The 25228-nt window shown below is 39.2% G+C and overlaps 1 pseudogene; it reads left to right on the forward strand.

Annotated features, from left to right (window-relative positions):
- The window catches only part of LOC125103628 (RNA cytosine C(5)-methyltransferase NSUN2-like), a 56434-nt pseudogene extending 33519 nt beyond the window's left edge, over positions 1-22915 (forward strand).
- The last annotated feature ends 2313 nt before the right edge of the window (positions 22916-25228 follow it).

The raw sequence follows: 25228 nt of genomic DNA on the forward strand, positions 1-25228 counted from the left end.
AAGGGCACTATATCATACTCAAAGGACCTGTCCAACAAGAAGATCTAACAATTTTAAATATCTATGCCCCTAACGTGGGAGCAGCCAACTATATAAACCAATTAATAACAAAATCAAAGAAACACATCGACAAGAATACAATAATAGTAGGGGATTTTAACACTCCCCTCACTGAAATGGACAGATCATCCAAGCAAAAGATCAACAAGGAAATCAAGGCCTTAAATGACACACTGGACCAGATGGACATCACAGATATATTCAGAACATTTCATCCCAAAGCAACAGAATACACATTCTTCTCTAGTGCACATGGAACATTCTCCAGAATAGATCACATTCTTCGTCCTAAATCAAGTCTCAACCGGTATCAAAAGATTGGGATCATTCCCTGCATATTTTTAGACCACAATGCTCTCAAGCTAGAACTCAATCACAAGAGGAAATTTGGAAAGAACCCAAATACATGGAGACTAAACAGCATCCTTCTAAAGAATGAATGGGTCAACCAGGAAATTAAAGAAGAATTGAAAAAAATTTGTGGAAACAAATGACAATGAAAACACAATGGTTCAGAATCTGTGGGACAAAACAAAGGCAGTCCTGAGAGGAAAATATATAGCGGTACAAGCCTTTCTCAAGAAACAAGAAAGGTCTCAGGTACACAACCTAACCTTACACCTAAAGGAGCTGGAGAAAGAACAAGAAAGAAACCCTAAACCCAGCAGGAGAAGAGAAATCATAAAGATCAGGGCAGAAATCAATGAAATAGAAACCGAAAAAACAATAGAACAAATCAACGAAACTAGGAGCTGGTTCTTTGAAAGAATTAATAAGATCGATAAACCCCTGGCCATACTTATCAAAAAGAAAAGAGAAAGGACCCAAATAAATAAAATCATGAATGAAAGAGGAGAGATCACAACGAACACCAAAGAAATACAGACAATTATATGAACATACTATGAGCAACTCTACGCCAACAAATTTGACAATCTAGAAGAAATGGATGCATTCCTAGAGACATATAAACTACCACAACTGAACCAGGAAGAAACGGAAAGCCTGAACAGACCCATAACCAGTAAGGAGATTGAAACAGTCATCAAAAATCTCCAAACAAACAAAAGCCCAGGGCCAGATGGCTTCCCGGGGGAATTCTACCAAACATTTAAAGAAGAACTAATTCCTATTCTCCTGAAACTGTTCCAAAAAATGGAAATAGAAGGAAAACTTCCAAACTCATTTTATGAGGCCAGCATCACCTTGATCCCAAAACCAGACAAGGATCCCATCAAAAAAGAGAACTACAGACCAATATCCTTGATGAACACAGATGCAAAAATTCTTGCCAAAATACTAGCCAATAGGATTCAACAGTACATTAAAAGGATTATTCACCATGACCAAGTGGGATTTATCCCAGGGCTGCAAGGCTGGTTCAACATCTGCAAATCAATCAATGTGATACAACACATTAATAAAAGAAAGAACAAGAATCATATGATACTCTCCATAGATGCTGAAAAAGCAATTGACAAAGTACAGCATCCCTTCCTGATCAAAACTCTTGGGATAGTGTAGGGATAGACGGCACATACCTCAATATTATCAAAGCCATTTATGAAAAACCCACCGCAAATATCATTCTCAGTGGAGAAAAACTGAAAGCTTTTCCGTTAAGGTCAGGAACACGGCAGGGATGTCCGTTATCACCACTGCTATTCAACATAGTACTAGAAGTCCTAGCCTCAGCAATCAGACAACAAAAGGAAATTAAAGGCATCCAAATCGGCAAAGAAGAAGTCAAACTATCACTCTTTGCAGATGATATGATATATATGTGGAAAATCCAAAAGACTCCACTCCAAAACTGCTAGAACTTGTACAGAAATTCAGTAAAGTGTCAGGATATAAAATCAATGCACAGAAATCAGTTGCATTTCTCTACACCAACAGCAAGACAGAAGAAATGGAAATTAAGGAGTCCATCCCATTTACAATTGCACCCAAAACTATGAGATACCTAGGAATAAACCTAACCAAAGAGACTAAGAATCTATACACAGAAAACTATAAAGTACTCATGAAAGAAATTGAGGAAGACACAAAGAAATGGGAAAATGTTCCATGCTCCTGGATTGGAAGAATAAATATTGTGAAAATGTCTATGCTACCTAAAGCAATCTACACATTTAATGCAATTCCTATCAAAGCACGATCCATTTTTTTTCAAAGAAATGGAACAAATAATCCTAAAATTTATATGGAACCAGAAAAGACCTCGAATAGCCAAAGGAATATTGAAAAAGAAAGCCAAAGTCAGTGGCATAACAATTCCGGACTTCAAGCTCGATTACAAAGCTGTCATCATCAAGACAGCATGGTACTGGCACAAAAACAGACACATAGATCAATGGAACAGAATAGAGAGCCCAGAAATAGACCCTCAACTCTACGGTCAACTCATCTTCGACAAAGCAGGAAAGAACGTCCAATGGAAAAAAGACAGCCTCTTCAATAAATGGTGTTGGGAAAATTGGACAGCCACATGCAGAAAAATGAAATTGGATCATTTCCTTACACCACACACGAAAATAGACTCAAAATGGATGAAGGATCTCAATGTGAGAAAGGAATCCATCAAAATCCTTGAGGAGAACACAGGCAGCAACCTCTTCGACCTCAGCTGCAGCAACATCTTCCTAGGAACATCACCAAAGGCAAGGGAAGCAAGGGCAAAAATGAACTATTGGGATTTTATCAAGATCAAAAGCTTTTGCACAGCAAAGGAAACAGTGAACAAAACCAAAAGACAACTGACAGAATGGGAGAAGATATTTGCAAATGACATATCAGATAAAGGGCTAGTGTCCAAAATCTATAAAGAACTTAGCAAACTCAACACCCAAAGAACAAATAATCCAATCAAGAAATGGGCAGAGGACATGAACAGACATTTCTGCAAAGAAGACATCCAGATGGCCAACAGACACATGAAAAAGTGCTCCATATCACTCGGCATCAGGGAAATACAAATCAAAACCACAATGAGATATCACCTCACACCAGTCAGAATGGCTAAAATTAACAAGTCAGGAAATGACAGATGCTGGCGAGGATGCGGAGAAAGGGGAACCCTCCTACACTGTTGGTGGGAATGCAAGCTCGTGTAACCACTCTGGAAAACAGCATGGAGGTTCCTCAAAATGTTGAAAATAGAACTACCCTCTGACCCAGCAATTGCACTGCTGGATATTTACCCTAAAGATACAAACGTAGTGATCCGAAGGGGCACGTGCACCCGAATGTTTATAGCAGCAATGTCTACAATAGCCAAACTATGGAAAGAACCTAGATGTCCATCAACAGACGAATGGATAAAGAAGAAGTGGTATATATACACAATGGAATACTATGCAGCCATCAAAAGAAATGAAATCTTGCCATTTGCGATGACGTAGATGGAACTAGAGGGTATCATGCTTAGCGAAATAAGTCAATCGGAGAAAGACAACTATCATATGATCTCCCTGATATGAGGGAGAGGAGATGCAACATGGGGGGTTAAGGGGGTAGGAGAAGAATAAATGAAACAAGATGGGATTGGGAAGGAGACAAACCATAAGTGACTCTTAATCTCACAAAACAAACTGAGGGTTGTTGGGGGGAGGGTGGTTGGGGGGGGTGGGGTTATGGATATTGGGGAGGGTATGTGCTATGGTGAGTGCTGTGAAGTGTGTAAACCTGGCGATTCGCAGACCTGTACCCCTGGGGATAAAAATATATGTTTATAAAAAATAAAATTAAAAAAAAAGAAAAATATATATATACATATTTATATATTATATATAAATACATAATATTTATATATTTATATAATTCATATTTTTATTTTATATAATATCTTATATTTTATATTTATACCAAAAAGGAGAATTACAGACTAATATCCCTGATGAACATGGATGCAAAATTTCTTAACAGGATACTAGCTAATTGGTTCCAATGATAGGGAAAAACTGTACTCTACGATGGCTGACCAAACCAGCAAGGGAATTCCAGTCCCTGTCTCAAAGCCCTTCTGGGTTCTTCTTTCCTACCCCGCTTCCCACACGCACCAAAAGTACTAAGTATGTGGAAGTAGAAGGGTATAAATCCCCCTCCCTGCTTGGGCTCGGGGCTCAGACCTTTGGAGAACAACCTCGTCTGAGCCCACCCGTGTTAAATAAACCTCCCATCCTCCAAAGTTTCCAAGTGCCTCTTGGTTCTTCCACCAGGATCCAGTCCAGGTACTGCAACACCAACAGTACATTAAAAGGATTTTTCACCATGACCAAGTGGGATTTATTCCTGGGTGGTAGGCATAGTTTGACATCCACAAATCAGTCAACGTGATACACCACATTAATAAAAGAAAGGATAAGAACCATATGATCTCTCAATAGATGCAGAAAAAGCATTTGACAAAATATAGCATCCTTTCTTAATAAATACCCTCCACAATGTAGGGATAGAGGGAACATACCTCAATATCATAAAAACCATATACAAAAACAAACAAACAAAAACCTATAGCAAAAATCATCCCCTCAGGGAAAACAGCTTTTCCCCTAAGATCAGGAAGGAACATGACAAGGATGTCTGCTCATACCACTGTTGTTCAACATACTACTGAAGGTTCTAGCCTCAGCAATCAGAGAACAAAATGAAAAGGTATCCAAATCATCAAAGAAGAAATCAAACTTTCACTCTTTGTAGGTGACATGATATTCTGTAGGAAATTCAAAAGACTCCACCAAAAAATTGCTAGAACTGATACAGGAATTTAGCAAAGTCACAGGGTATAAAACCAATGCATAAAAGTCTGTTGCATTTCTATACACTAACAATGAAGCAGCAGAAAGAGAAATCAAGGAATCCATCCCATTTACAATTGCACCAGAGCCTTAAGACGCCTAATAAAGGGGTAAAAGATCTGTACTCTGAAAACTATAGAACACATATGAAAGAAATTGAGGAAGACACAAAGAAATGGAAAATCCATGCTCATGGATTGGAAGAACAAATACTGTTAAAATGTCTGCGCTACACAAAACACTCTACACTTTCAGTGCAATCCCTATCAAAATACCATCAACATTTTTTATAGAGCTGGAAGAATCCTAAATTTGTATGGAACCAGAAAAGATCCTCAAATAGCCAAAGGAACGTTGAAAAAGAACACCAAAGTTGGAGGCATCATAGTTCTGGACTTTGAGCTGTATTACAAAGTTGTAGTCATCAAGACAGTATAGTACTGGCACAGAAATAGACACATAGATCAATGGAACAAAATAGAGAGCCCAGAAATAGACCCACAACTCTTTGGTCAACTAATCTTTGACAAAGTAGGAAAGAATATCCAATTGAAAAAAGACAACCTTTTCAACAAATGGTGTTGGGAAAATTGGACAGCCACATGCAGAAGGAAAATGGACCTTTCTTCCTTCCTTTCTTTCTTTCTTTCTTTCTTTCTTTCTTTCTTTCTTTCTTTCTTTTTTTTTAAGTTTATTTGTCAGAGAGAGGGAGCAAGCACTAGCGGGGGAGTGACAAGCAGAGGGAAAATCAGTCTCCCCACTGAGCAAGGAGCCTGATTGGGGACCCTATCCCAGGATCTTGATCATGACTTGAGCTGAAGACAGATATTTAACTGACTGAGCCACCTAGGTGTCCCAGAAAATGAAACACTTTCTTACACCATACAAAAACAAAACAAAACAAAACAAAACTCAAAATGGCTGAAAAACCTAAATGTGAGATAGGAAACCATCAGAATCCTAAAGGAGAACACAGGCAGCAACCTCTTTGACCTCAGCCTCAGCAACTTCTTCCTAGATACATCTCCAGAGGCAAGGGAAACAGAAGCAAAATTGAACTATTAGGACGTCATTAGGATAAAAAGCTTTTGCACAGCAAAGGAAGCATCAATAAAACTCAAAGGCAACCTATGGAATGAGAGAAGATATTTGCAAATGACATATTAGATAAAGCACTAGTATCCAAAACTGATGAGGAACTTATCAAACTCAAAACCCCAAAAACCAAAATATCCAGTCAAGAAGTGGGCAGAAGACATAAACAGACATTTCTCCAAAGACATACAAATGACTAACAGACACATGAAAAAATGCTCAACATCGTTCAGCATCAGGGAAATACAAATTAAAACCACAATGAGATACCACCTCACACATATCAGAATGGTTAAAATTAACCACTCAAGAAACAAAAGATGTTGTTGAGGATGTGGAGAAAGGGGAACCCTCTTACACTGATGGTGGGAATGCAAACTGGTGCAGCCACTCTGGAAAAGAGTATGGAAGTTCCTCAAAGAGTTAAAAATAGAGTAATCCTACACCCCAGCAATTGCACTTCTAGGTTTCCATCAAAAGGATACAAAAATAATGATTCAAAGGGGCACATTTCACCCCAATGTTTATAGCACCAATGTCCACAGTAATCAAAATATGGAAAGAACTCAAATGTTCATTGACAGATGAATGGATAAAGATGTGGTATGTATGTATGTATGTGTGTGTATACATACATATTTTATATATATATATATGTATATACACACACACACACACACACACATACATATAAAATGGATTATTACTCAGCCATCAAAAAGAATGAAATGTTGCCATCTGCAATGATGTGGATGGAAATAGAGGGTGTTATGCTAAGTGAAATAAGTAAGTCAGAGAAAGACAAATACCATATGATTTCATTCATGTGGAATTAAGAAATAAGACAGATGAACATAGGGGAAAGGAAGGAAAAATAAAACAAGAGGAAAATAGAGAGGCAAACCACGAGATTCTTTTTTTTTTTAATTTTATATATTTATTTGGCAGAGACAGCGAGAGAGGGAGAGTGTGAGAGGGAGAAGCAGACTTCCCACTGAGCAGGCAAACCAATATGGGGCTCAATCCCAGGACCCTGGATCATGACCTGAGCTGAAGGCAGATGGTTAACGACTGAGCCACCCAGATGCCCCAAACCATGACACTCTTAACTCGAGAGAACAAACTGAGGGTTGCTGGAGGGGAGGTGGGTGGGAGGATGGGGTAATTGGATGATGGGCATTAAGGAGGGCAATTGATGTAATGAGCACTGGGTGTTATATACAACTGATGAATCACTAAATTGTACCCCTGTATCTAATAATACACTGTAAGTTAACTAAATTGAATATAATAAAAAATTTAAAAAACAAAAAGAATGCCAAGGAGGATGAGAAACTAGCCTAAGTTGTGTAGTCACGAAAAATGTCCAAATTCAAACCCCTAGAGACTACCTCAAAACACCAGTATCCAGTTTTGGATACTGTGAATTACACTGGACTCTAATCACCACTAATTATAGTGTAGCCATTGCTGTCCCCAGATGCCACTATCAGCAAGGACAGTTATCTGTTGTTCTCACTCTTTTGGATCCCTCTGACCCATTCATAATGTCTCTTCTTTATAACACTTCCAAAAGGTCACTGAAGGTTTTGTGTTTTTTAATAACTTTGTACTAACACAAGATACTAACTTTAAGCACTAAACTGTGTACCAGAGTTGATAAGGGTAGAATTTTAGAGGACAGGGACACCACTGAGAACATCAGTTGTAGGAAAGAAGGCTTTTGGTGAGTTGGGGCAGAGCTGGGTCTTGAAGTATGATATCAGAAGGAGGGTTGTACAAGTCAGCTATTGCTACAAACTGAAGTGTAACTGTTTTTAGATAATATTTCTCACTTATGGACTTAGAGGCAACCAGGAAAGTTCTAATTCTGGTTTTAATTTTGCCCTTTCTACAGTTTCTATGAATTCCTGTGGTTTACATCTTCACATATCTCATACCTTTCAACCTGACAGCATTAGGTTGTTCCAAGTTTGCATCACACCAACCTGGCCTCACCAGTTCATATAAGATTTACTCAGATGAGATATTTTGTGGTTTTGCTATATTTCATCAAGGATTTGAGGGATCATGTGAAAGGGTCCCATCTTAAAATACATGGCCTTTAGCCACCTCACTGGCTTTCCTCTCCCTGCCCTTCTCCCTTTTTCATTAATTTCCACTTCCCCCTTCTCTCAACCCACAAATCTCTTCTCTTCTCTTTCACTAACCATTTTATGCTCACCCTGTCCCCTCAGGGTCTCACCTGCTTACCAATGGCTTAACAAAGTATTTCTTTCAAACATACCCCGTACTCTACTCAAGAGAACACTTGGTAAAGAATATTCACTTTCAAAGCAATCATAGTTATGTGCTTTTCTTCTATTTCCAATCAGTTATTCTTACTCAAGTTGTTATTATTCAAGAATAACTAGGCATTCAATAAGCAAATTATTTGTAGGAGATTTAACCTACTTAAAGGCAGGAAGAAATGAGATGTGGCTACCTGTGTACTATCCCTTGAAGAAGCTTATAGAAGTACAGCCCCAGTAGCTGGGATGCTCTGAGGAGAACCCCAGTGGGGAGAACAATGGCTAAAAATAGGACTTGACCTTGGGTATCTGAAAGGAAAATGATAAAAAATGTTGACTGAAGAGTTTAAAGTATCTTTGAAGAAAAAAGAAAAGTAAAAGCACACCCACTTTTTTAAAGTGTGTGGAAGTCACCTTCTGCACTTTCTGGAAAGGAAAAGCTATTCAGCCAAGATGTAGGCTTTCAGGTATGACCTTCAACAGGCAAGGGGCAGCAATCCATGTACCAAGAAGATGGTGGAGGCAACAGGGCAGGAAAGGAGAGTGATAGATGCCCCAAAACACTTGAGAGATCACAAAGTAACTGCCCAGATTGGGAGGCAGAGCTATCATGTAATCAAAACTTTAAAAAAGGCTACTTTCACTCTCAGCAAAGAGATACACATCAGATGGGCTGCAGGTTCTGGGACTGATGGCATTAATGGGAATTGAATGTTCCCACAGAGGAATGAGGGAAGAAGCATCTGATTCTAATACCTTCTTACAAATGTATTCACCAATGCCAGCACCCCACCCTAGCCACTTTGCAATGGAGATTCTTGTTAATGTGAGGAAATGAAAGACTGAAAGAGGTTTCTTTTTGATTCTCACACTCCCCAATTGCTGTCTTTTTTTTTTTTTTTTTTTTTTTAAAGATTTTTTATTTATTTATTTGACAGACAGAGATCACAAGTAGGCAGAGAGGCAGGCAGAGAGAGAGGAAGGGAAGCAGGCTCCCCGCTGAGCAGAGAGCCCGATGCGGGACTCGATCCCAGGACCCTGAGATCATGACCTGAGCCGAAGGCAGCGGCTTAACCCACTGAGCCACCCAGGCGCCCCCCCAATTGCTGTCTTGCTCTGACCTTTCCCTTTGCTCTTCCCCTTTACTCTTAACTACATAAAAGCTTACCACATGCTAGCAACTATGGAGAACTCAAAAATGAATGAGGCAGTCACTATGCGGTTTGTCCATAACCTAGTAAAGTTAACAGGTTAATGAAACATATGTTGAAAAAAACCATTATTGTGCCCATAGAAATAAGGAGGAAGTCTTCGGTTTATGTAAGAAGTAACTTTGAGCAAAGCCTCAAAGAACATTCTGACTATTTTGGGTGGAGCTGGGCTGGGAAAAAAGACCTTTAGTGGGTAAAGGTAAGTGTATCTGTCATGTGCTAGACACTGATACTATCCATGGGCTATGTTATTTAAGTTTGTTTCAACAATTTATTGAGTAAACTAGATCTGGATCCAGTTATGAATAGAGGACTCACTTTCTTTATGGAAGTTGGAGCCTAATGGTATGGAAGGCAGAACAATGGCCTTCCAATGTGTCTACATCCTAATCCAGAGAACCTGTGAATATGCTGTTGTTATGTTATGTTATGTTATGCTATGTTACGTTATGTTTTATGTTATGTGGCAATGAAGAATTAAGGTAGCAGGTGAAATTAGACTCACCTTAAAATAGATTGATGATCTTGAACCAGTGTAATGACAAGGATCCCTAAACATGGAAGAGGGTGGCAGAAGAAAAAGTGTCAGTGATTGCTGTGAAAGATTTGACCAGCCATTGCTGACTATGAAGATAGGAAAGGCCATGAGCAAGGAATGCAGACTGCCTTTAGAATCTGGAAAAGACAATAAAATGGGTTCTTCCCTAAAGCTTTGAGAAAAGAACAGAGGCCTGCTGGCACATAAATTTTAGCTCAGTAGCATTCATTTTGGACTGCTGACCTCCACAGCTGTAAGACAATAAGTTTGTCCTGTTACAAGTCACTAATTTTGGGGGAACTGCATGCTGCTGCCAAAGCTTTTATCTGATAAGGAGTAAGGCAGAAAGCTGTAGAAGGTGTGTTGCAGTGAGAGATAGCAAACCATTGTGCTCATTCCAACTTTGTATTAATTCATAGATTTACTCATTTAGCTGGAACCATGTGCTGGGCAGAATGCCAGATGCCAGAATACAACACAAAACAAGACAAGAAAGTTTCCAGCTCTTACGGAACTTGCAGTCTACTTAGAGAGAAGATAAAAAGTCAACGAAAAGAAATAATCCAAATTGTAATAAACCCAATGAATGAAATTATCATCATAGTGCCACAAGAAATATAATGGTCAGGGAAGGCCTTTCCTAGGATGATATTTAAGACAAAAGCTCTTAAAAAGAGAGAAAATAAAGTATATATGCAAACAGGAAGAACAAGGTCTTGTGGCTGGAAAGAGCTGTTACCATGATCTAAGATTTGAGAGGTGACTTATGAGACAGGAAAATAGCAAGCAAGGGGAGAAGTGGATAGGCGCTAGCTCATACAGACTTTGTAAGCCATAAGATAAATTACTTTTGAGAGCAGTGGAAAAGTACTGAAGGGGTTATAAACAGAAGAGTGTTATAACCCTCTAAATATTTCATCTTATTGTTTGTTAACTTTTTATTTGAAATAATTATATACTCCCAGAACATTGCAAAGAAATACAAGAAGTTCCATGTATCCTTCACTCAGTTTTTCCCAGAGGGGAAATCTGGCACAACTACAGCACAATTTCAAAACCAGGATATTGGCATTGGTAGAATAAGCAGAACTTACTCAGATTTTACCAGTTTTACATGTATTTATTTGTGTATGTGTATATATAATTTTATGCAGTTTTGCTACATGTGTAAATTCATGTTACCACCCTCATAGTCAATATACAAAACTGCTCATCAGCACAGAGTGCTCTTATACTATCCCGTTATAGCCACAAGTATCCCTTTTCCTCACCAAAACCTTTGGCAACCTATAATCTCTCTATCATATCTATAACATTATTATTTCAAGAATGTTATATGAATGGAAACATAGAGTATGTGATTTTTTTGAGACTGGCTGCTTTCATTCAGCACAATGCCCTCAAGATTTATCCAAGTTGGTGTTTGTACCGATATATGTTCCTTTTTTATTGCCAAATAGTATTCCATTGTATAAATGTACCACAATTTGATATCCATTTACCTACTGAATGAAATTTGGGTCATTTCTAGTTTTTTACAAATAAATTTGCTGTCAAACAGGTTTTGCTATGTGCAGGTTTCTATGTGATATAAGTCTTCATTTCTCTGAGATAAATGCCCAAGTGTGTAATTTACTAGGCTCTAAGGTAGTTGCATGATTAGTTTTATATGAAACTTCTAAACTTTTTCCCAGAGTGGCTATACCATTTAAAATTTTCACCAGCACATATGAGTAATCCAGTTTTTCTATATCTTCACCAACATTTGGTGTTTTCACTATTTTTAGCTAGGTGATGGTGTATGGTGTTAGCTATTCTGATAGGTATTGTGGATTTAATTTGCATTTTCCAAGGGGCTGATGATACTGGGCATTTTTCATGGGCTTATTTGCCATCTGCTTATCCTCTTCAGTGAAATGTCTGTTCATGTCTTTTGCCCAATGTTTATATGGATTGTTTTCTTACTGTTAACTTTTGGAAGTGATTTGTCTTATATATTCTATATACAAATCTTTTGTCATATATGTGCTTTGAAAATATTTTCTTCTAGCCTATGGTTTGTATTTTCTTTATTTTATTTTCTTTAATTTTTTTAAAGATTTTATTTATTTATTTGACTGACAGAGATCTCAAGTAGGCAGAGAGGCAGGCAGAGAGAGGGAAGTGAGAAGCAGGCTCCCTTGCCGAGCAGAGACCCAGATGCGGGGCTCGATCCCAAGACTCTGGGATCACGACCTGGGCCAAAGGCAGAATCTTTAACCCACTGAACCACGCAGGCGCCTCTATTTTCTTCATTTTAATAAGCCTTTCACAAAGCAGAAGTTTGTTTTTTTTTTTTAAAGATTTTATTTATTTATTTGACAGAGAGAGATCACAGTAGACAGAGAGGCAGGCAGAGAGAGAAAGGGAAGCAGGCTCCTTGCTGAGCAGAGAGCCCAATGCGGACTCGATCCCAGGACCCTGAGATCATGACCTGAGCCGAAGGCAGCAGCTTAACCCACTGAGCCACCCAGGCGCCCAAAGCAGAAGTTTTTAATTTTAATGAGGTCTGATTTATCAGTTTTTCTTTTTATAAGTTGGGGGTTTGAGTTAAAAATAGAACTCCCTACAACTCAGCAATTGCACTGCTAGGTGTTTATCTAAAAATACCAAAATAATGATTTGAAGGGGCACATGTACCCAAATGTTTATAGCAGCAATGTCTACAATAGCCAAGATATGGAAAGAACCTAGATGTCCATCAACAGAAGAATGGATGAAGAAGGTGTGGGGGATATATAGATATTATATATTTATATATTCCATTATATTATCTATATCTATATATATAGATACATTTATATATTCCATCATACATATATGATGGAATATTACTCAGCCATCAAAGACTATGAAATCTTGCCATTTACAATGATGCCGAAGGAACTAGAGGGTGTTATACTAAGCAAAATAAGTCAGTCAGAGAAAAACAAATACCATATAATTTCATGAGTATGTGGAATTTAAGAAACAAAACAGGTGAACATAGGGAAAGGGAAGGAAAAACAAGATAAGACAAAAACAGAGAGGGAGGCAAACCATAAGAGGTTCTTAAATATAGGGAACAAACAGGGTTGATGGAGGGGAGGTGGGTGGGAGGATGGGGTAATTGGGTGATGGGCATTAAGGAGGGCAATTGATGTAATGAGAACTGGGTGTTATATGCAACTGATGAATCACTAAATTCTATCTCTGAACCTAATAATACACTATATGTTAACTAAGTTGAATTTAAATAAAAAACAAAAAATAAGTTGGGCTTTGGTGCCAATTCTTTAGCTCTAAGTCCCAAAGATTTTCTACTTTTTTCTAAAAAGTTTTAAATTTTTTTTATACTTAAGCTTATAATCCATTTTGAGAATTTTTTGTTTTGTTTTGTTTTTTGTTTTTTTGTAAGATGAGAGATTTAGGTTGGTTTGGGATTTTTTTGTTTTTTGCCTGTGGAGGTGCATTTATTCCAGTTCCATCTGTTGGTGCTCTCTCTATCCCTCCAATAAGTTGCTTTTGTACCCTTGTCAAAAACTGGGTTGACTTGGTATGCTCAGTATTGTGTTCCATTGATCTAAGTTTCTATTCCTCCACAATACCACACTGTCTTGATTACTGTAGCTATATAATAAATTTTGAAGTCAAGATTGATTCTTTCACTTTATTCTTCTTTGGTATGGTGTTTTTATCTGTTTTAGCTCCTTTGTCTCTTCCTGGAAATTTTTAGAATAAGTTTGTGTATGACTACAAAAAAAATAATAAAACCTTTCTGGAGTCTTGATAGGAATTTCAATAAATGTATAGAGCAATTTGGGCAGAACTGATACCTTTATTATGTTGGGTCTTCTACTCCATGAACACAATATATCTCTCCATTTATTTAGATACCGGATTTTGTGCTTCAGCATTTTGTGATTTTCAGCAACAGATTCTGTACCGTTTTTGTCAGATTAATAGCTATTTATTTCATTTTTCTTGGTATTATTTTTGAGTTTCCACATGTTTGTTGTTAGTATATAGAAATGCAATTGATCTATGTATGTTTCTCTTGTACCATGTGGCCTTGCTAAAATCACTTATTAGTTCTGGGAGTTTTACAGATACTTTGGGATTTTTAACACAGAGAAACATCATCTGCTAATAGGGGCAGTTTTATTTCTTTGTTTCTAATCTACATGCTTTTTACACTTGATCTTAGCCAAAAGGCCAAGAAGCGATTAATCTGCATGCTTTTTAAATTGTCAAAAGATTTCTCTGCTTCTTAATAAATGGAGTATAGAAGGACAACTGATTTTTGGATATATGAAGTGAATGGAGAGTAGAGGTGTTTGTTAAGATTAGAAAGACTAAGGGAGAAGAAGGTTGAAGGGAGAAAAATGAAGAGTTCTGCCTACTGACAACTAAGTGGAAATGTTGCATGGGAGAAGGCTTCAGAAGAAAAGTCAAAAGCAGAGATAAAATTTGGGAGTAGTCAGCAATTAGATAATATTGAAATCAGGGAAGAGAGAGGATGGAGGCCAGAAGAAGACTGAGGACCCAGCCCTGAGGACTACAGATAATTAGAGGTTGAATATAGGAGGAGCCTGCAAAGAAGGACATTCAATGACTTCAGAAAAATCACTCTCTTCCTTTACACTTTAGTTTATTCTCCTGAAAAAAATGGAAGTTTTGGTGAGAATAAAATTACACCACTTAAGTACTTGAGGAGTAATGTTCTTTAATTTGGGGAGTTTCTGATCATGCTACATGGGAGAGGACTGGACAATGAACCATTCCCTCATTTGCTCATTTTGTGAGACTTGGTGCTTTGACAGTGATAAGGATGTGACTTCCATGGACAGATAGCATATCCTGATTAAGGAGACATCTATGTGTTGTGGTTTGAAGTGGTGGGGTTCAGAGCCATTGGCCAAGAAAGAATTTGAGATGTCTTTGATGCAAAAAGTGATTTTATTAAAGTATGGAGACAGGATCCGTGGGCAGAAAGAGCTGCACTGGGGTTATGAGGAATGATTGATTATATAAAATTTTCTGTCTTATGGAGGGGAGGGTGGGGTTAGGGCTCCAGGAAATTGAGCCTATAGGTTTCTGGAGATTGCTTTTTTCTTATACATCCAATCTCCCCTGCCTGCACTTCCAATCTCCCCTGCCCTGCCTCAGTTTTCTCCCCCCCCCATACCTCTTATCCACTTCAAATGCAATAAACATGATAAACAGGTAAATATGATCACGTTTATTTGTTTCCAACCAGAATGTTAACTCCTAGTCATAGTTCCCAAAAGCCTAAGACATGTGGCCAGCACATAATAAGACAGTGAAAAGTAATGGAGACTCATATCCTGCATGACTATGATCTCTATCAGTTAACCATTTGTTTTTCCCTTTCCTTTGTCCTGGGGCAGCCAGGAGTGTCAGAGGAATGTCACAAAAATCCCACCTTGGTGGGGAGGGGGATGGGGGGTTCCAGGATGTTATCTTGTGGTTTGCCCTCAGCTTGCCTTCTGCTCCCTCATCATATTAGAGCACTTCTCTTAACAGGCGCTTTGGTCAGCCATTAATAATACATCCCCACAAGTCAATGGATTCCTATTAGTCATAAAGCAAAGCATTTTGCTTGATTGGAAAAGCCAATCAGGTTCTCTCAATGCTCTGTGAGCCCAGCTGCTCCTGATTCCACACCATAGCTCAAAGGCTGGCACTTCCAATCTCCCCTGCCCTGCCCCAGTTTTCTTCCCCCCCCATACCTCTTATCCACTTCAAATGCAATAAACATGATAAATAGGTAAATATGATCACGTTTATTTGTTTCCAACCAGAATGTTAACTCCTAGTCATAGTTCCCAAAAGCCTAAGACATGTGGCCAGCACATAATAGGAGTTCTAACATTTGTTAACAAATTTTGAAATAATGTAAATTACCTCCAAATTTTAAGTCCAAGGATTACCATCCAAAACTGGTGGGCTCAGTATCAGTGGTGTTTGTTATTAATATTTAGAGAAACCACTTGAGTATAACTATTTATGAAAAAAAGAGTCTGGAATTATGCAAAGCTTAAATTATGCAAGATTGTCATAAATGCATCCTCATGTAAAATATAACCAGTTTGTAACTTATTACATACTTGTGCTATAAATTGGTGTGCAATCATTAAATAAGATTTAAAATACATTTAATGATATATGGAAAATAACCTTAAGTTACAATTTTGAGTTCAGATGATGGGACATAAAACTACATATAGAGGGGTTCCTGGGTGTCTCAGTTGGTTAAATGTTGGACAATTGATTTCAGCTCATGTCATGATCTTGGGGTCATGAGATTGAGCCTCACATTGGGTTCTGTGCTCAGTGGGAAGCTGCTTCTCTCCCTCTACTTCTCCCTCTACCCCTCCCCCATTCCCACATGTGCTTGCTCTCAAATATATGAGTAAATCTTAAAACTATCTACAGAATATGAGGTGCACATTTTTGAAATGGGAATAAAATGAATCAGAAACACACATAATACCCAGTGTATACACCAAAACAGTTGAATGCTAAGGTTACCATTATTATTATTATTATTATTTTTTGCATCCTTTTGGCTTTCTGCTACTAACATGTAAAACTTGTATAATCAGAAAACACAAACCATCAATAAGTCGAGAGTGCTTGGAAGACAATTTTATCTCGGAAATGAAGGCACTTTTAGGACCATCAAAGATAGCACCATAGACGTCATCTGAGAGGTCCTTAGGCCTCCTAGAAATCAGACATGGAATGAAGCAGGGGCCAGCAGCCATGGGAAAGCACTAGTTTTGCCCAAGAGTATATCTCAGCTGGATTGGGCCCTCCACATTTAAAGCTTTGAGGTTGCTCCAGGGCCTTTCCAAAATGCCAGAAATTCACCCTCACCTACCCTTCTAAATAATACCTAAAGCTATAGGTAACAGAAAATAAATTTAGCCAGTTTCAACTACAAGAACATTTTTTTCACATAAAAGAATTGAAAATGAGCAGGGCAGCTCCTGGATTAAGATTATAAATGTCGGGTTATGGTCTCCCCTTTCAATCACTCCAGTGCATTCAGTCTACCTCTAATTCTGACGCTGCAATAGCTGTGGTCATTTCTGGCCTCACTTGCAGGCCAATGACCAGAGGCAGAAGAGGTTTTTCCTCTTTCTTACACATAAATAATGAGGCTATCTTTCAAGAAAGACACCAGTTGGTGAGAGCCAGGGAGAATGGTAGAGTAGGAGGATTCTGAGCTTACCTCCTAACATAGATGCATTGAGGCAACAACTACATATAATGCAATTCACTCTGAAAACAACATGAAGACTGGAAGAACAGATCATCCATAGCTAAAGAGATAAAGAAAAAGCTATATCCAGAAGGGTAGTAGAGGCAGAGACATGATCAGAAAACAAACCCCCAGGGTGGTGACCAACAAGGAGGAGAGATATCAGTGGTGTAGAAGTCCTCCTTGAGTAGTGAGGGGGATCAAGAACCATATCAGGTACCCCCAGCCCTAGAGGCCCGAACCAGAAAGATAAGCCCCCATAATGTCTGCTTTTGAAAATTGGTAGACATTAACTCAGTGAGCACCATAGGGCTACAGGAACCAAGTCTTCATTCTTCTTCTTCTTCTTCTTTTTTTTTTTTTCCAATTTAAAGTCTTTTTTTTTTTTTTTTAGTTTTAATTTATTTTTTATAAACATATAATGTATTATTAGCCCCAGGGGTACAGGTCTGTGAATTGCCAGGTTTACACACTTCACGGCACTCACCATAGCACATACCCTCCCCAATGTCCATAACCCCACCACCCTCTCCTTACCCCCCTCCCCCTGGTCACCCTCAGTTTGTTTTGTGACATTAAGAGTCTCTTATGGTTTCTCTCCCTCCTGAGCCCATCTTGTTTCATTTATTCTTTTCCTACTCCCCAAACCCCCCACGTTGCATCTCCACTTCCTCATATCAGGGAGATTATATGATAGTTGTCTTTCTCTGATTGACTTATTTCGCTCCAAGTCTTCATTCTTTTTTTTTTTTTTAATTTTTTTTAAAGATTTTTAATTTATTTATTTGACAGACAGAGATCACAAGTAGGTAGAGAGGCAGACAGAGAGAGAGGGGGAAGCAGGTTCCCTGCTGAGCAGAGAGCCCGACGTGGGGCTTGATCCCAGGACTCCAAGATCATGACCTGAGCCGAAGGCAGAGGATTTAACCCACTGAGCCACCCAGGCGCCCCCCAAGTCTTCATTCTTAAAGGAGAAGCATTCTGTATCATTCTAACACAGAGGCAGCAGTTTGAAAGGAGCCTGGGTGGGGTACCTGGGTGGCTCAGTCAGTTAAGCATCTGCTTCTGGCTCAGGTCATGATCCCAGGGTCCTGGGATGGAGCCCCATGTCAGAGATCCCTGCTCTACAGGGAACCTGCTCCTCCCTCTGCCAGCTGGTCCCCCTGCTTGTGCTCTCTCTCTCTTTCATTCTGAGAAAAAAGAAAAAAGAAGAAGAAAAAAAAAGAGCCTGACTTACACCTAACTATTTACTGACTAATTTTAGGACATGTGCCAGAGGGGCAGGGATCTGAAGAAGCTTTCTCTGGAAGTAGAAGTGCCAGTCACCATTTTTCCTTTTTTCCTTCAACCAAGCTGTCTGGACACTTGTGGGAGCCAGTTCTGATGCTTTATTTACTTTACTTTACTAGTACTGTCCAACCTGCATTAGTGTTCCCTTGTAGACCCACCTCACCCAACATTACTGTCCCAGAAGGTACCCCTCCAATGTGGCTTCTTCCCTGCCACATTCAGCAGGCAGTCTCAGTTAGGACCAGTATTACCCCAAAGTGACTACTGTCTTACCAAACCCAGCAGACAGCCTAAGCCACATCTGATGCCCTTCTGGGGGATTCCTAACCCAGTGAGTGGGCCAGCCCCATACTTGCAGCAGTTATAGCTAGGTCTCTAAACCAGCCACACCCACCAGCATTTTCACAGCAGTTACAGCCCTGTCACAACAGGAGGGTATGTACAACCCATATGGTAGACACTCCTGAAATAACTTGTTCTTGTGGCAAGAGGGATTGTACTACAGGGCCCCAGAGGATGCCTTCTACATGAGGCCACGACTTGCAAGACCAGGAGACATAACTGAACTACAAAATACATAAAAACAAACAGATAAAATGGAGACAAGTATATTTCAGATTAAAGAACAAGACAAAACCTCAGAAAGAGCCAAACAGAATGTAGATAAAGCAATCTATCTAATAGAGTTCAAAGTAATGTCCTAAAGATGCTCACCAGACTTGAGAGAAGTGTGGCTGAATTCAGTGAGAACTTCAATAAGGAGAGAGAAAAATATAAAAAGGAACCAATCAGAGCTGAAGAATACAGTAACTAAAATGAACTAGAGGGATTCAACAGCAGATTAGAGAATACAGAAGAATGGATCAACAATCTAAAAGACAGAGTAGTGGGGACATCTGGCTGGCCTAGCTGGAGGACTCCTGACTTGGGGTCATGAGTTCAAGCCCCACATTGGGTATAGAGATTACTTAAATAAATAAAATGTTAAAAAAATCAATAAATAAAATTATAAAAGAAAGAAAGGAAGGAAGGAAGGAAGGAAGGATGAACAGGCAGTGGAAAGCAACTAAGCTGAAAAGCAAAAAGAAAAATAATGTGTTTTTTTTTAAGTATGTGCCACACTAGCATGGAGCCCAATGCAGGGCTTGAACTCACAACCCTGAGATTAAGAACTGAGCTGAGATCAAGAGGCAAACATTTAACTGACTGACCCACCAAAGTGACTCCCCCAATTTTTTTTATTGAGGATAGTTTAAGGAACTTCTGGGACAATCCTGAGTACACTAACATTCACATTTTAAGGGTCCCAGAAGGAGAAGAGAAAGAGGAACAGAACATTTATTGAAGAGATAATAGTGGGAACCTTTCTTAACTGGGGAAGGAAACATAGCCAGATCTAGAAATCAATGAAAACTCCAAACAAGATGAACCCAAGGAGGTCCACACCAAGACACAAAATAATTAAAATATCAAGTCCCCTCCAACCAGTGGTGCCTGGTAGGTGTCTGTGGGTGTGGGCAGCCACCTGGGACATGGGGGTTGCTGGCTGGTGGTTCCAGCAGCAGCAGCAGCAGCAGCAGTAAGGATGGCAGTAGTGTCAGGGCACAGAGGATGGTACCAAAGATGGCAGAAAGTGCAATGAAATGGGCTAGGAAGGCAAGTATCCCTAGATTGTCAAGGAGAACAAGCCCTTCTAGCAGTACTACCAGGAGCTCAAGAATACCCAAGGGCAAATGGGACCAGGTCATGGAAGCACTCAGGGGGCCCCTCCTGGCCACTTTAGAATTACTGATTACAAAAGTCACACACAAAAAACCTCTTTATTGCTTAAAGAACAAGTATTTCAAGAAATTGGAGGACCTAAAGCAGAAGGTCAGGAAGTTAAAGTTCTATAGCCCATGAGTTGATATTCTAAAGAACATTCCAGGCACACAAATTTAGGTGGAAATATCTGAAAAGGTCTCCACATTTGGAAAAGTTTCACTGGTTTCTGGAAACTGAATCTGGAAATATCAGTTGTCAAGAAGCCATTAGCATGATTCCACTACTGTTACTTAATACTCATCCTCTCCATAAGATCTTAGATATGTGTGCAGTATCTGAATCAAAGACCACACAATTAATTGAAATGTTATATGCAGACATGATTGTCCCTTTTCCTGAGGGGTTTGTCATCATAGAGATGAGGTCAATAAGCATTACTATCTGCTCCTTCATCAGGCCAAAATTCTGAGCAGCCTCTGCATCTACGGTGATCAACCATGATGTATCCAGCATATCCAGACTCAAAATAGACATTAATAGGAGGAAATAAATTCTCTTCTATAACTGCATTATATGTAATGTCCCTTACAGTGGAGATAGCACTATGAGAAAAAAAGCCACTGATGTTTGGAAAAAGTGGAAGGCATCATATAACTTGCAGCTGCATGAGTTATAGCTGTAGACTGTAAGGCAAGGCACTGAGAAGCTAGTGGAAGGTGGTAGGTTGGTTTCTTCTGTATGTTCACTAAACCCCCATTAAAGATGAAGTAGTAATAGTATCTTTACTAGAAAAAAAGTGAAGGTGCTTTGGAGCTGGCTGATATGTTTTCTGAGCTGCCAGGACTTAAATGGTTGCCTGGAATTACATAGTGGAAGGTAATGATGAAAGATGGACAGTGGTTTAGAGAGTGAGATGGTAATCCTCACAGCAGACATACCCAGATCTGGCCTACCAGGTTCCACGAGAGGAGCCAGAATACTTACAGGGGATGCACCTAGAGTGGTATCCTAGAATATTACCACATCATCAAAACACTGGAGGGGCGCTTGGGTGGCTCAGTGAGTTAAAGCCTCTGCCTTCGGCTCAGGTCATGATCTCAGGGTCTTGGGATCAAGCCCCACATCGGGCTCTCTGCTCGGCAGGGAGCCTGCTTCCTCCTCTCTCTCTGCCTGCCTCTCTGCCTACTTGTGATCTCTATCAAATAAATAAATAAGTAAAAATAAAATCTTTAAAAAAAAATACTGGCGGGTTATTTGTAACAGTGTTGGTGAAAAAGTCTTCAATGACATGGCAGAAACATCCACCAAAGCTGGAGAGTGAACCTGTGGTGCCCAGAGAAACTGGTCCAACTCTGCAAATCCCACAGAAGGAAAAACTACAAACTCTTTCTGAGCTGGAAAGTAAACCAGGTAGCAGAATTGACAACACAGAGCTAATGGAAAGAACTGAGAATTTAGAGAACAATGGAAATAAGAAAGATGGAGTGTGTGATCCTTCTCCATCTAAGAAAGTGAAGTTATTTGGAAGAATTTAAAGGTGATCCATTTGTATTTGTTCTTGAAGATGGACCATTATTTCCACCTATCCAGAAATTCTTTTTTTTTTTTTAAGATTTTATCTATTTGACAGAGAGACAGTGAGAGACAGAACATAAGCAGGAGGATTATGAGAGGGAGAAGCAGGCTTCCTGCCAAGCAGGGAGCCTGAAGCAGGGCTCAATCCCAGGACCCTGGGATCATGACCTGAGCCAAAGGCAGATGCTTAACTACTGAGCTACCCAGGCACCCCTAATCAGAAATTCTATGCATGGGGTCCTTCATTCCCTAAGATGAATTTGTTAACTCAAACTATGGAAGGGAAGAAAAGGCAACTCTACATAGTCTCCAAGGAGCTGAACAATGTGCTGCTGAATAATAGAGGATGAAGGTTGTAAACACTGGGATATAAGTCTGGTGTTGGAATAACAGTGATGAAGAGTTTGATTGTGCTTTTCAGTTAGCACAGGAGGGAGTATACAAGTTATATTCATTTATTAATTCAAGAATGATCACTGTATCAATGGAAGATGTTAAAATTCTATTGATCCAGGAAAATCCATTTTTTAAGAAAACGTAGCAGTAAGACATACAGCCAAGCCAGGGACTTGGCTAAGGGGAGCATCATCCTTAAGTATGAGCCAGATCCTTTTAAACCAGATACCCTTCAGTGTCCCATTGTGTTATGTGGATAGCAGGGAAAGTCCTCCATTTGGACTTTTATGTTCAGGAATGAATGGCTTCACCATCTCAGAATGATGGGGCTAGAGGTGTTGGCATAAAAGAAGATAGGGACTGTTCTGGTACATAAGAATACAAGCAGCTCTGGGCTGCCTGAGGAGAAAGTGTGTGTCAAATATGGAGTGGAGCAGGCCACCAGCACAGATGCCACCATGAAACCTGATCTGATCCATGAGGGGCTGCCCTGCCTCAGTGAGGACACCCAGGGAAAGCCTGCCTGGACCCTGGCAGGGGCCTTCACCTTGGTGTTCGGAGCCAAACCCAGAACTTCTGACCTATAAACTATGTATTTTTGAAGACTGGAAACTGATGGAATGATAAAACAGTCTGTGAATCATCTCAGTACTGCTTTCATGTATTTTTTTAGATTGTTAGAAGTTGCTCATTTTACCTTGTTTCTTTGGAAAAGCTGGGTCCAATGTACCTATTGTAGGCAGTGGACTTTGACCATTAAAGTCTTACTTCTATCAAGAAACAAAACTGCCCTTGCAGGAATTTTCAGTCCCCTTTGTTAGGTCTATATTGGTCTTAAGTTCCAGTAATTGTTTTAATTATTACTTATAGAAAGAATCTATAACCATTATGATTGCTGGAAAACCACACAGTAAGTTTTAATAATCATATTAAATTGCACATTAGCAGTGTGATATTAGTATGCAACAGGTTAATATCTGAGGTCTCAGATGACTTCTTTTTTTTTTAAGATTTTATTTATTTATTTGATAGACAGAGATCATAAGTAGGCAGAGAGGCAGGGAGAGAGAGGGGGAAGCAGGCTCCCTGCTGAGCAGAGAGCCCAATGCGGGGCTCTATCCCAGGACCCTGAGATCATGACCTGAGCTGAAGGCAGAGGCTTTAACCCACTGAGCCACCCAGGTGGCCTCTGATGACTTCTGTGCCTTTGTAATAAAAGGCATTTATTACTTTCTCAGAGTTCAAAAAATTAAAACCTCAAAAGCTAAAAATAAAGAATCTTAAAAGCAGCAAAAGAAAAGCAAATAGTTACATACAAGGTAAATCCCCCCAAGGCTATCAGCTAATTTTTCAGCAGGAAGTTTGCAGGTCAGAAGAAAGTGGCATGACACATTCAAAGTGCTAAAAAGAAGAAAAAAACCCACAATCTAAAACACTCTACCTAGCAAGGTTATTATCAGAATTGAAGGAGAGTTAAAGTGCTTCCCAGACAAGCACATTAAAGGAGATCATCACCACTAAACTGGCCTTACAAGAAATATTAGAGGAATTACTTTTTTAAAAAAAGATTTTATTTATTTATTTATTTATTTGACAGAGATCACAAGTCGGCAGAGAGGCAGGCAGAGAGAGAGGTAGGGAGAGGGGGAAGCAGGCTCCCCGCTGAACAGAGACCTGATGTGGGACTCAATCCCAGGACCTCAAGATCATGACCTGAGCTGAAGACAGAGGCTTAACCCACTGAGCCACCCAGGTGCCTCTAGAGGAATTACTTTAAGCAGAAAAGAAAAAGCCATAAATAGAAGTAACACAATTATAAAAGGAAAAAATTTCACTGGCCAAAGCAAATATATTCTAAAGGTAGTAGATAACTTATAAAGCTAGTATGCAAAGTAAAAGACAAAACTAGTAAAATCAATCATATCTACAAAAGCTAGTTAAGGGATATGCAAAATAAAAGGTAAAGTATGATATCATATACATAAAATGTGTAAAGGAGTAAAAATATAGTACTTTTAGAATATGTTTGAACTTAAGCGACCATCAACTTAATATAGACTGCTAAATACATAGGATGTTATATAATATAAGCTTCATGGTAACCACAAACCAAAAACCTATAATAGATACACAGAAAATTAAAAAAAAAAAAAAAAAGGAATCTAAGCATAATACTAACAAAAGTTATCAAATCACAAGGAAAATATAGGAAGAGAAGAAAGAAACAGAATAATACAATAATACAAAAACAACCAGAAAATAATGAACAGAATAGCACTAAACACATATCTGTCAATATTTACTTTGTAAATAGACTCAGTGCTCTAAACAAGATACATAGGGTGACAAAATGGAGAAAAACACAAGATCTATCTATATGCTGCCTACAAGCAATTCACTTCAGACCTACAGATATATACAGACTGAAGGTGAAGGGATGGAAAAAGATATTTAATGTAAATAGAAACAATAAAAGGCTAGGATAGTGGTACTTTTTAAAAAAATGTTTTATTGGGCACCTGAGTGGCTCAGTGGATTGGGCCTCTGCCTTCAGCTCAGGTCATGATCTCAGGGTCCTGGGATCAAGTCCCGCATCGGTCTCTCTGCTCAGTGGGGAGCCTGCTTCTCCCTCTCTGTCTGCCTCTCTGCCTATCTGTGATGTATCTCTCTGTCAAATAAATAAAATTTTTAAAAAAGAAAAAAATGTTTTATTTATTCATTTGAGAGAGAGAGAAAGAGCACAAGCAGGGGGGAGAGGGAGAGGGAGAAGCAGACTCCCTGCTGAGCTGGGAGCCTGATGTGAGGCTTGATCTCAGGACCTGGAGAGCATGACAGAGCTGAAAGCATACGCTTACCCATCTGAGCCACCCAGACACCCCAGGATAACAATATTTATATCA

Source organism: Lutra lutra, chromosome 1, assembly GCF_902655055.1.
Source record: "Lutra lutra chromosome 1, mLutLut1.2, whole genome shotgun sequence".
In the NCBI taxonomy this organism is placed as follows: Eukaryota; Metazoa; Chordata; class Mammalia; order Carnivora; family Mustelidae; genus Lutra; species Lutra lutra.